Raw genomic sequence first — 14,625 nt, 5'->3', positions numbered from 1 at the left:
AATGCGTGGATTAGGCACAACTTACGAAGGAGACCCTAATCGCGGACTAGTGGCGGATTTAAGTGGAGGAAAGGTGGAGAGCATGGATTTACATGTACACATGTTTTTTTTTATTTATTTTTTTTATATAAAGCAATGATGTATTTCTTATTGGATGCATCTTTTATAGGGGCATTTGCATCTATACCTGTTTTTTGGGTCACGTTTTAACTTATGCCCGTTTTGTAAAAAATATTGCAAGTGTACCCACTTTTTTGCGTAATTTCAGTATACGGGCCTGAAGTAGCAAAAACAATCACGCAAATCTTCAACATTCTATAAGACATGCCTGAAGTAGCAAAAATTGCTGAACCAAGTGTGCTGAAGTTTTTGTTTGTAATTGCTGAACTTAAGCATAATAGCTGAATTTTCGTTCTCTATTTGCTGAAGTTTTTGTTTGTAATTCTTAGCTTATGCATAGTAGCTGGAGTTTTGTTCTCTATTTGCTGAAGTTTTTGTTTGTAATTGCTGAACTTAAGCATAGTAGTTAAAGTTTTGTTCTCTATTTGCCAAATTTTTGTTTGTAATTGCTGAAGTTTTGTTTTATATTTGTTGAATTTCAGCATGTTTTATGCTATCATGTAATTAATTTTTGTACAAATAATAAGTTTATCATAAGTAGAATTAGTAACTTAAAAAACTAGATAATGATTTAGCAAAACGGGTTAAAATGCATTGATAATGTACAAAGCTGAATCCAAAAAAATAATAGAATGTGAATTAAAAGAAATAGACTTATATTTACATACATGTACGTATTTACTTTAGAAAGTTATTTATAATTTATTTTTAAATAACATGATAAACATACTTATGGCAATCATCCCCATGAACTGAAGTTTCATAGCAGTACCAACAACAACAGAAGAAAGAAGAAGAAGAAAACGAAAGAGGAGAAGAGAAGGAGAAATGTGGCTGAAGTTGTTTAAAAAGTGGGTATAAGTTAATTTTTTTTTTAAAAAAAAATGGATATAGGTTAAATGAGAGCGACTAAATAGGGTGCCCCGTGCAATTTTTACTCTTTTATAAGCCCCTTCTTGCGTTTTAATCAAATACCTTTTCTTTTTCTTTATTTTCTTATTTTTATTTCATAAAGTATTCGATCCGATTTAACATTAGCTATGCAATATTCAAGGAATTCTTTTCGTGAATCCATACTTGTTTTTGCGGATTTTGTTCTTTCAAAATCCACAAGTCCGACAAATTGAAAATTTTTATTCACCTTTTTTTGTCATCGTAAAATTTTATATATTTAAATTAGATGTGTATATTAAAATCAGTAGCAGTTCATTTAGCCAAAAATTGTGTAATTCGATCAAAGCTTATTTTAAGAAGTACTGGGGCTACTGATAATCAAGAAGTTCTTTATTTACTCAGTGATAAGAAAGGAAATTATAATATGAGATAGCAAAATAGCCAATAGTAAGCAAAAAAAAAGTAATTGTATTCTAATAATAATCAGAACGTGTCCGCACAAATGATATTTCTTTCCCTTATATAGGAATCTATAAATATAATGTCTTTCCCCCTTTTATGACCGAATCATTATGAGCATCAATGATATTATTGAGACGTTATAGTTGGTAATCATAAGTGTTCATGAAAATTCTGTAACGTTTGAGATCATTCATGCTCATTGATTGATGATTCATGAATCTTTCCTTTTTACTGTTTTGATTCATTCCACCGGTACCTTTTCTTATAACCATTTAGACTTGAGCGATCATATCTTTTCCTCTTGTAGGTGATTTGCCCATATCTATTACGACTCGTGTTTCTTTCAATGCATCTTTCCAGCTGTCGCATTTCTAGTAATCCACGTGTCTTGCCATATCAATGTCACGAACCCGGTTCGCCTCCGTGAACCATCGTGACAACACCTAGTTCCCTACAACTATGTAAGCCTAATAATGCGAAAATAACCAATTTGCGGAATAAAATAATTTTAAACAGAAATAGAGTAATAAAACATCGTTTAAAAGTGCCGCTCGACATACACGACATTAACTCTCAAAAACTAATACATATTCCCAAAACCTGGAAACCCATGAATGCACAAGTCATGGAATGTCTACCAGTGTCTAACTCTAGAATATCTAACAAGGAAAAGGAAATACAGAAGGGCTAATACAATAGGGAGAGTAGAAAGGGACTCCTCGATCTGCGAACGCGACAGATATACCTCGAAGTCTCTGGAAGAGTCGCCTCGCCTCAAGGGTGATAGGACTGAGTCAAGATACCTAGATCTGCACGTGAAAAATATGCGCAAAAAAGGCATGAGTACACCGCAACGGTACTCAGTAAGTGCCAAGCCTAACCTCGGTCGGGTAGTGACGAGGAAGGTCAGGGCCCTACTAGGGTTAAGTAAAATATAAAGTTCAACAGTGTAGGACAGAACAATATAAATAAGTACAGCAATAAAAGTAACACAAGATATAAAGGGCAACAACAACTATTACAGAGACAAGGTAAACACAGAAGGAAATGTGGTTCAACACCAAAATAACAATAGGGGATCTCCCAGGATACCGTCCTGTAGTCCTAAATATACATATCCAATGGATCTCTTGGGATCCCGTTCCGTAGTCCAACTCATAGTGCGCGGGGATCTACCAGAATCCCGTTCCGTAATCCAAATATAAATATCTAGTACTGGGGGAATCTACCGGGTTCATTCCCGTAGTTCCATATAACTGTGCAGGGAGATCTACCGGAATCCCAAATCCGTAGTCCCAAAATAAACAGACAAGAGGGGAGCTACTAGAATCCCACATCCGTAGTCCCAATGTAAATACACAACAACAACATAAAAAATATACAGAAATGACAAATTTCATATTAAGGCAAACAAGTGATTCTAGCCTAGCATGCTGCACAGAATTCAGGTAAGGCAGTTTGAGCAAATAAGACAATTAAATCACTTAGACATGCTTTCCTAAGCTAATAATAGGCTTTAAGTGCAAGTAATTTAAACAGGAAAAGAAACATACTAGTAATTACTTAATGAAAACCGGATTTTCAATAATTAGCACAAGTACACACTCGTCACCTCACGTACAAGGAATTTCAATTAACAGTAATACCAAATCCTAAGGGGAAGGTCCCCCACACATGGTTAGGCAAGCCACTTACCTCGAACAGGCTCTAAATCAACCTGAAACCACGTTCTTGCCACGAGTACTCGACTCCAAATGACCTAAGTTTATTCAATTCAATTGCATAATGTAAATAACACTTCAAGTAACTAATTCTAAGCTAATGCGCGAAATTAAGTAAAATGACCAAAATGCCCCTCGGGCCCATGTCTCGGAATCAAGTAAAATTTACATTTTCAGAATCCTCATATTCTCACGAGTCTAACCATACCAAAATTATCCAAATCCAATGTCAAATCCCCAATCAAAACTCGAATATTTGGTCTAAGAACTTCCCCCCAATTTTCATATAATTTCCGAAATTAAATGATGAATTCATGTTTAGATTAATGGGTTACAAGCAAAAAGGAGTTAAGAATCGTTACCCAAGCGATATCTCTGAAAATCTCTCAAAACCTCGGTCAAATCCGAGCTCCCAAGCTTAAGTTTTGATAAAAATGGCCAAACCCTCGTTTTTGAAATGTTTAATACTGCCCAGGTATTTCCTTCTTCGCGAACGCGGAAGGACCCTTGCATTCACGAAGCACAACTTCGCTTAGGTCCAGCTTCCTTCATCGCGAACACGATGTCCTAGTCGCGAACGCGATGCACGATCTCCCCCCTCCTTCGCGATCAGGAAGCATTAACCTTCCCCCAGCCCAGCTCCTCTTCGCGAACGCGAGACCCCAATCGCGAACGCGAAGAAGGAAACCAGAACTGGGCTGCTGCAATTTTCTGCAATTTCTCTAAGTTCCAAAATGACCCGTTGAGCATCCGAAACACACCCGAGGCCCGCGGGACCTCAACCAAACATGCCAACCAATGCTAAAACATCATTCAAACTTGTTCCAATCTTCGGAACGCTCAAAACAACAGTAAAACACAAATTAAACAACGGATTCAAGCCTAAGAACTCCAAAAACTCTCAAATTACGCTTTCGAACAAAAGGTCTATCAAACCTCATTCGAATGACCTAAAATTTTGCAAGCACATCATATTCAACACTACGGAGATACTCCAACTTCCGGAATTCCATTCTGACCCTCGGATCAAAATCTCACTATCGAACCGGAAACTTCAAAATTCGACCTTTCGGCATTTCAAGCCTAAATTAGCTACAAACCTCCAAAACACAATCCGAACATGCCTCTAAGCCCGAAATCACCCAACGGAGCTAACAGAACCATAAGATTTCCATTCTGAGTCTATCTTCATACTGTTCTGACTACGGTCAAATTTCCAACACTTAAGCTCTCATTTAGGGACTAAGTGTCCCAAAACTCTCCGAAACTCAAAACTGAACATCCCAGCAAATCAAAATAGCAGAAATAAACACGGAAAAAGCAGTTATCAGGGGATCATGGCGTTAATTCTTAAGACGACCAGCCGGGTCGTCACATCCTCCTACACTTAAACATTCATTCGTCCTCGAACGAGCATAGAGACATACCTGAAGTAGTGAAAAGATGAGGGTAACGGCTGTGCATATCCTGCTCGGTCTCCCAGGCCGCCTCCTCGACCGGCTAACCCCGCCACTGAACCTTTACTAATGCAATGTTCTTTGACCTCAACTTTCTAACCTGCATGTCCAATATTGCCACTGGCTCCCCAACATAGGATAGATCCTTGTCCAACTGGACTGAACTGAAATCCAAAACGTGCGACGGATTACCGTGATACCTCCGGAGCATCGAAATATGAAATACCGGATGAACTCCTTCCAAGCTGGGAGGTAAGGCAAGCTCATAAGCAACCTCCCCAACACGCCTAAATATCTCAAAAGGGCCAATAAACCTCAGACTCAACTTCCCTTTCTTCCCAAATCTCATAATGCCCTTCATAGGCGAAACCTGAAGCAGAACCCGCTCTCCAACCATATAGAAAACATCACGAACCTTCTGGTCCGCGTAACTCTTCTGTATGGACTAGGCTGTTCGGAGCCTATCCTGAATCACCTTAACCTTCTCCAAAACATCCTGAACCAAGTCTGTGCCCAACAATCTAACCTCACCCGGCTTAAACCAACCCACCGGGGATCTACACCGTCTCCCATATAAAGCCTCATACGGTGCCATCTGAATGCTGGACTGATAATTGTTGTTGTAGGCAAACTCCGCCAATGGCAAGAACTGATCCCAAGACCCTCCAAACTCAATCACACACGCACAGAGCATATCCTCAAGAATCTAAATAGTGCGCTCGGACTGTCCGTCCATCTGAGGGTGAATGATGTACTCAACTCCACTCGAGTACCCAACTCATGCTGAACGGCTCTCCAAAATCATGATATGAACTGAGTACCTCTATCTGAAATGATGGAAATTGGGAATACCATGCAGACAAACAATCTCCCGGATATAGATCTCCATAAACCGCTCCGAAGAATAAGTAGTACACACAGGGATGAAGTGAGAGGACTTGGTTAGCCGATCCACAATCACCCAAATAACATCAGACTTTCTCAAAATCCGTGGGAGCCCAACTACAAAGTCCATGGTGAACCGCTCCCACTTCCACTCCGGAATCTCTATCTGGTGAAGCAACCCACCCGGTCTTTGGTGCTCATACTTTACCTGCTGACAGTTGAGGCACCGAGCTACAAATCCGACTATATCTTTCTTCATATGCCTCCACCAGTAGTGCTGCCTCAAATACTGATACATCTTCGCGGCACCCGGATGAATAGAATACCGCGAGCTATGGGCCTCCTCCAAAATCAACTCTCGAAGCCCATCAACATTGGGTACACAAATCTGACCCTGCATCCTCAATACCCCATCATCACCCATAGTCACATCTCTGACATCACTGTGCTGAACCTTGTCCTTGAGGACAAGCAAATGAGGGTCATCATACTGCCGCTCCCTGATATGATCAAATAAGAAAGACCGAGAAACCACGCAAGTTAGAACCCGACTAGGCTTCGAAAGATCCAATCTCACAAACTGGATGGCTAGGGCCTGAGCATCCATCACCATAGGTCTCTCCAATGCTGGTAAATAAGCCAAACTACTCAAACTCTCTGCCCGACAACTCAAGGCATCGACCACCACAGTGGCATTGCTTGGGTGATACAAAATAGTGATATCATAGTCCTTCAGCAACTCCAACCACCTCCTCTGGCGCAAATTAAGATCCTTTTACTTGAACAGGTGCTGCAAGTTCCGATGGTCAGTATAAATCTCATAGGGAACACCATACAAATAATGACGCCAGATCTTCAGGGCGTAAACAATGACAGCTAACCCAAGGTCGTGGACCGGATAATTCTTCTCATGTACCTTCAACTATCTGGACACGTAGGCAATCACCTTACCGTCCTGCCTGCAACACCGCTCCGAGGCCAATCTTCGAGGCATCACAATAGATCGTATAAGACCCCGAACTTGTAGGCAATATCAAAATTAGGGATGTAGTCAAAGCTATCTTGAACTTCTGAAAGATCGCCTCACACTCTTCCGTCCACTGGAATGGAGCACCCTTCTGTCAACTTGGTCATAGGGGCTGCAATCAATGAAAACCCCTCCACAAAATGACGGTAGTAACCCGCCAAGCTAAGAAAACTGCGGATCTCTGTAGCTGAGAATGGTCTGGGCCAACTTTGCATGACCTCTATTTTCTTCGGATCCACCTGAATACCCTCACTCGATACCACGTGGCCTAGGAATGCCACGGAGTCCAACCAAAACTCACATTTCGAGAACTTAGCATATAACTTCTTCTCTTTTAGAGTTTGAAGCACAGTCCTCAAGTGCTGATCATGATCTTCCCGACTCCGGGAATACACTAGAATATCATTAATAAAAACAATGATGAATGAGTCAAGATATGGCCGGAACACACTGTGCATCAATTGCATAAAGGCTGCTGGAGCATTGGTCAGGCCAAATGACATAACAAGAACTCGTAATGACCATACCAAGTCCTGAAAGCAGTCTTCGGGGTATCTGACTCCCGAATCTTCAACTGATGGTAACCTGAGCGCAAGTCAATCTTAGAAAACACTCGTACACCCTGAAGCTGGTCAAATAGATCATCAATACTAGGCAAAGGATAACGGTTCTTCACTATAACTTTGTTCAACTGGTGATAATCAATACACATATGCATAAAACCATCCTTTTTCTTCATAAACAAGACAGGAGCACCCCAAGGTGATACACTAGCCGAATAAAACCCTTATTAAGCAGTTCCTGTAACTGATCCTTCAACTCCTTCAAATAAAGAGGAGCCATATGATATGGAGGAATAGAAATAGGCTGAGTGCCCGGCAATAGATCAATGCCAAAAGCAATATCTCTATCGGGCGGCATGCCCGAAAGATCAACTGGAAACATATCAGGAAAATCCCGTACTACTGGGACTGAATCAGCTGAAGGGGTATCAATACTGACATCTCTCACATAAGATAAATACGCGTCACACCCCTTCTCAACCATACGCTAAGCTTTAAGAAAAGAAATAACTCTAATGGGAGTGTGATCTAAAGTACCCCTCCACTCAACACGCGGTACACCTAGCATAGCTAGCATCACGGTTTTGGTGTGACAATCAAGAATAGCATAATAGGGTGACAACCCATCCATGCCCAAGATAATATCAAAATCTACCATGCTAAGCAACAATAAATTGGCTCTGGTCTCAAAACCACTAAGAGCAACCAAACACGACTAATAAATACGGTCCACAGCAAGAGAATCTCCCACTGGACTAGAAACATAAACAGGGGAACTCAAAGAATCCCGAGGTACACCCAAATGTGGAGCAAAACAAGAAGACACATAAGAGTAAGTGGAGCCTGGATCGAATAGAACCAATGCATCTCTGTGACAAACCAGTATAATACTTGTGATGACAGAATTAGAGGCAACAGCCTAGGTACGGGCAGGAAGAGCATAATATCTGGCCTGGCCTCCCCCTCTAGGGCGACCTCTACCTCCCCGACCTCCACCCAAAGTTCAGCTTTCCAGAAGTTCATCAGTGCGGTCCACACAAAATGGTACTGCGGACCGCATTGGGGCACCATAGACCGCACTGGGGCACCGCGGACCGCACAAAACCACCGCGGTCCGCACTAAGTGCCCAGTTTTGGCACTGAGTTAGGGTTCATGCGATTTTTGCTTTTGAGTCCAAATTTTCATCTAATGAGTGTCCCTAAGTGATTGCCCAGTCTATTACACTAACTAAGTCAACATGAATCCAAAATTAAACTACTCTAACCTAATCAATTAAGAAAATACGGGAAGGAGAAGAACTGAAAAGCTAAGAAAAATGAAAATTAAATGAAATTAACAAAATTAAACAAGTAAAAGGAAGATTTTGTTATCTGATTATGAGATGAAGTGAAACTAATCAATGCCAAGCAAATAATTACGATCAAATGCAAGGGATGAACAGTATTAGTATGCTCTGAGAGTTAAAATTTCGAAAAGGGTAACAGGAGACCCTCAAGGTCTATTTATAGAAAAGCCCTTGGGGCCCAGTCTCACCTACCAGTGCAGGCCGCAAAAAATGGACCGCGGTCCGCACTGAACTATTTTGTTCAAGTTTGAGAAGGCAACACTATGCGGTCGCGGCCGCAGAGGTCCGCCGCGGACCGCACTAAATGTAGCGCGGCCGCGGTGGCAAACATCAGAGAGGCTTCATTTTACCCACACCAGTGCGGTCCATACAAAATGTATTGCGGCCGCACTGGCAACTTCAGAGACCTGTGCATTTTTTTCCACTATGTGTTGCACTACATCACCACAACACTGTTACATCTCACAACCAGTTAGCCCAAAAATCAATCCTATACTTCAAAGAAAATCAAAGAAATCAAGAAGAAAAACACATGGGTTTCCTCCCAAGAAGCGCCTGATTTAACATCGCGGCACGACGCAAGTTGCCATCACATCATTTGAAATGAAGAAGTGCCACCACGTGGCTGTCATCAATTTTCCCAAGATAATGCTTGACCTGGTGCCCATTATCTCTGAAGACTTCACCATTTTTATTTTTCAAATCAAGAGCACCAAAAGGGGTCACAAACACAACTTCATACGGCCCACTCCATTTTGATTTAAGCTTTCCCGGAAATAGATGTAACCGAGAGTTGAACAAGAGAACCAAATCACCTACTTTGAACTCCTTTCCACGAGTATATTTATCATGATGATACTTCATCTTTTCCTTATACAAGGACGAACTAGAGTAGGCATGGAATCTAAATTCATCAAGTTCATTGAGCTGCTCTACACGAAGATTGGCTGCACCATCCCATTCAAGATTCAACTTCCTCAAAGCCCGCATGGCCTTGTGCTCTAACTCAACCGGAAGATGGAAAGCTTTCCCAAACACCAACTGATACGGAGACATACCAATCAGAGTTTTGTAAGCTGTCCGATAAGCCCATAGAGCGTTATCCAACTTCTTCGACCAATCGGTCCTATTAGCATTGACCGTCTTTGACAATATACTTTTGATTTCCCTATTGGAGACTTCCACTTGACCACTTGCTTGAGGATGATAGGGGGTAGAAACTTTGTGATTGACACTGTACTTAGAAAGCAACGTGTCGAAAGCTCTTTTGCAAAAGTGAGACCCCCCATTACTGATAATCGCACGAGGAGTTCCAAAACCTTGTGAAAATGCTCTTCTTAAGAAATGCAATAACACTCCGGGCTTCATTGTTAGGCAAAGCCACGACTTCAACCCATTTTGAGACATAGTCAACTGCCACAAGAGTGTAAGTGTTCCCACAAGAGCTAACAAATTGGCCCATGAAATCAATGCCCCACACATCAAAAATATCAACCTCAAGGATGGTATTGAGAGGCATCTCATCTTTCTTCGAAAATCCACCTGCTTTTTGACATTCATCGCATCTCTTCACAAGCTCACCCGCATCTTTGAACAAAGTTGTCCAATAAAACCCACAACTAAGAACTTTAGAAGCCGTCCTCATCCCTCCATGATGGCCATAGTAGGGAGAGGAATGACAAGCCTCCAAGATACTCAATTGCTCCTCCTCCGAGACACACCTTCGGATCACACCATCCGTGCAAATCTTGAACAAGTATGGCTCATCCCAATAAAAATCCAAACTATCCCGCTTGAGCTTCTTCCTTTGGTTAGAAGAGAGCTCATACGGGATTATTCCGGTCACAAGGTCTGAAACGTCGGCAAACCATGACATATTATTCATTGATATCGTAAGGAGTTGTTCGTGGGAAAATGAATCATTGATCTCAAGGCCATCACAAGGCCTCCCCTCCTCCTCCAAATGGGATAAGTTGTCCGCCACTTGGTTCTCACTACCCTTCCGGTCCACAATTTCTAGATCAAACTCTTGAAGTAGTAGCACCCATCGCTTCAATCTTGCCTTGGAGTCTTTCTTTGTCATCAAGTACCAAAGAGAGGCATGATCGGTGTGCACTATGACTTTAGCCCCCATAAGATACGGCCGAAACTTTTCCATTGCAAACACTATAGCCAACAACTCTTTCTCGGTAACCGTGTAGTTCCTTTGAGCCTCATTCATGGTCTTGCTTGTGTAGTACACTAGATGAAACATCTTGTTAACTTTTTGAGCCAAGACAGCCCCAAACGCAACGTCACTTGCGTCACACATGAGCTCGAAAGGCAAGCTACAATTTGGTGCGGTAATGATTGGGGTAGTGGTCAACTTAAGCTTGAGAAGCTCAATTGCTTTCATACATCCCTCATCGAACACAAACTTGCACAAGGGGTTTACCACCTTTGAAAAATCTTTTATAAACCTCCGGTAGAACCCCGCGTGCCCAAGAAAACTCCTCACCCCCTTGACGGAAATGGGGGAGGAAGCCTTGAAATCACCTCTATCTTGGCTTTGTCAACTTCAATCCCACGCTTTGAAATCTAGTGGCCCAACACTATGCCTTACTCCACCATGAAGTGAAATTTTTCCCAATTAAGTACGAGATTTGTGTCTTCACATCGGGCCAAAACTCTATCCAAATTTTTCAAACACTCTTGAAAGAAATCACCAACCACACTGAAATCATCCATGAAGACCTCCAAGGTATCTTCCACCATGTCAGTGAAAATAGCCATCATGCATCGTTGGAAGGTCGTTGGAGCATTACACAACCCGAACAACATCTGAGAGAAAGCGAAGGTTCTATAGGGACAGGTAAAGGTGGTCTTCTCCTAGTCCTCTGGGGCAATTAAGATTTGATTATACCCCGAGGATCCATCCAAAAAGAAATAAAAAGCACGCCCCATAAGACGATCACACATTTGGTCAAGGAATGACAATGGGAAATGATCCTTCCGGGTCACCTTATTTAACTTTCGGTAGTCCATACATACCCTGCATCCGGTAACTGTCCGAGTGGGAATAAGTTCATTGTTGTCATTTGTTACCACAGTCATACCACCCTTTTTCGGTACACATTGCACCAGAGAAGTCTATGAGCTATCGGAAATGGGGTACACAACACCGGCATCCAACCACTTGATCACTTCTTTCTTCACCACTTCTTGCATTGCTTCGTTCAATCTTCTTTGATGCTCCAAGAAAGGCTTTGCATCATCCTCCAAGATAATTTTGTGCATACAAAATGCAGGGCTTATTCCCCAAATATCAGCCAAAGTCCATCCAGTTGCCCCTTTTCACTTTTGAAGCACAGTCAAAGTGGCCTCAACCTGCATGTTAGTTAGGCAAGAAGAAAGAATAACTGGTAAAGTAGAATTTGAGCCTAAGAATTCATACCTGAGGTGTGGAGGAATTGGTTTCAACTCCAACACTGGTGGCTCCTCAATTGATGGTTTTGTTGGTGGAGTTTTCTGGTTTTCAAGATCCAAAGACAATTTTTTAGGCTCATAAGAATAAGAGCCCATTCCATGTAAAGCATTCACGCACTCCACTCGGCTTGCATCCTCATTGACATCAAGATTTAACAATAGGGCTTCCAATGGGTCCTCTACATTGATCATTGCATTGGTGTCATCAATTATCACTGCTGTGACGAGGTCTACAAAAGAGCACACCTCAGTACTGTTGGGCTGCTTCATAGATTTGCACACATGAAAGACGACCTTTTCATCTCCCACTCGGAAAGTGAGCTCACCCACTTCAACATCAACTAATGCCTTCCCCGTTGCAAGGAAAAGCCTTCCCAAGATAATAGGAACCTCATAGTCCACCTCAAAATCCAAAATCACAAAGTCAGCCGACAATATGAATTTGTCCACTCGGACAAGCACGTCATCAATAATTCCCAAAGGTCGCTTCATCGATCGATCTCCATTTGAATTCTCATTGAGGTTGGCCTAGGTTGATCGATACCCAAAGTTTCTAAAACCGAGTAGGGCATCAAATTGATACTAGCTCCCAAGTCCAATAGAGCCTTGGCAAAATCTGCACTCCCAATGGTACAAGGAATAGTAAAAGCACTGGGATCTTCAAGCTTCGGGGCCATTGAATGCACTATAGCACTAACTTGGTGAGTCATCTTTATAGTTTCACAATCCATAGAACGTTTTTTTGTAACCAAGTCTTTCATAAATTTTGCATAGCCCGACATTTGTTCAAGTGCCTCCACCAAAGGTACATTAATAGATAAGCTCTTCATCATATCAATGAACTTTTTAAACTGATTATCATTCTTATACTTCGTGAGCCTTTGAGGATAAGGTAGAGGTGGCCTTGGCAAAAGAGCCTTGGCTTTTGGCACAACCGGCTCCGGCATGACAATTATGTGTTCCCTAGACGGGTTCACATCATTTTGAGTTTCCACCTCGACTTCTTGAATATCAATCCTCACTTCATTGTTCACATTCTCATCAACCACATCTTCAACTACCAAAGGGACTTCGTCATCTTACAACTCAACATCATCATCCACGACTTGCTATTGCTTAGAGGCATTCACATCACTGCCTCTCCTACTTCTTGTTGTAACCGCCATAACATGATTGTTCCCACCCTTAGGTTCACTACCGTATCACTTGGTAGAGCACCATTCAGGCGAGTATTCAATGACTGAGAGATTTGGCCTAATTGCACCTCCAAGTTTCGGATAGAGGTGTTGTGAGAAGCTAACTGTGCATCAGAATCCGCATTCTTCTTCATCATCTGCTCGAACATCATTTCAATTCTACCCATATCATTACCCGAAGAACTATGACCTTGAGATGGAAATGGTGGTGGATTGTTCGGTTGTTGGTACATTGGGGGCCTTTGAAAGCCTTGCCCCCGGTTTCCTTGGTTTCCATTGTTCCATCCTCGATTATTATTGCTACCCCAATTATTGTTATTACCATTCCAATTCCCCTGGTTGCCTTGATTGTTGTTCTGATTACCCCAGTTGTTGTTCCCCCAATTTCCATTGTTTAGTTGTTGATAGCCCCAATTGCCTTGAGGTCTCCACTGTTGTTGGTTGGAAGAGTTGCCCCGTTGGCCTTGATAGTTGTTTACATATTGAACCTCTTCACTTTGGTCATCATAATCATCATTTTGAAAGCCATCACATGCATCATCAAATTGCTCAGAATTCCCTTAGTTCTGTTTCCTTCTTTGCCTTCTCTTGTTGGCAAGCATATTAACTCCCTCCATGACATTCACTTAGCGAGGATTTTGGACTTGTTGTAACTGTGCCTTAGCCAATTGATTCATAGTAGTTGTCAACTCCGCTATAGCTTGCCCATGGTCATGTAATTCCTTGTGCAAATGAATAACCGTCGGGTTGCCTTGAGGCACATTGGCTCTACTTTGCCAGCAGAAGAAGTGTCAGCCATCTCATCAAGTACATCCCATGCCTCATCATATAACAACTTCATAAAGTTACCCCCGGCAAGTTGGTTCACTATGCATTGATTTGTTGTATTGATGCCTCGGTAGAAAGTTTGTTGGATCATAGCGTCGGTCATATCATTATTGGGGCATTCCTTCACCATCGTTCTATACCACTCCCAAATCTCATGCAAAGGTTCTGTGGGCTCTTGATTGAAAGCCAATATCTCATCTCGTAGTGTCGCCATATGCCCGGGTGAAAAGAATTTAGAAATGAATTTATCCGCCAACTCATCCCAAGTTGTGATGGAATGGTTGGGGAGTCTCTCGAGCCAATCTAATGCCTTCCCTCGAAGTGAGAATGGGAAAAGTCTCAACCTAAGAGCATCCTTGGACATATTGTTATTTTAAAGTTCAACACCACATTGTTATTTGAAAGTTGCCCGCCCGGATTCTGGGCGGGACAATAGCACTTGCGTAACCCTGTTTCGGAAGTACTCTGGGAGCCACTCTTGGAGGTGGCGGAGGAGGGTCTGGAATATTATCATTTGGATTAGCATTGGCATTGCGGCCTCTACTTTGTCCTTGAGGTACAAGAGGCACCTCATCTTGTTCAACATCATCTACCTCCTCCCCCGTAGTCACGTTTCCAAGAGGGTCATTAGCGTTGTTCAATGCCATATTGGTACCTGAGT

Source organism: Nicotiana tabacum, chromosome 22 (genome assembly GCF_000715075.1).
Source record: "Nicotiana tabacum cultivar K326 chromosome 22, ASM71507v2, whole genome shotgun sequence".
NCBI lineage: Eukaryota > Viridiplantae > Streptophyta > Magnoliopsida > Solanales > Solanaceae > Nicotiana > Nicotiana tabacum.
The sequence above is the reverse complement of the archived record's forward strand: the minus strand, read 5'-3'. Positions refer to the sequence as shown.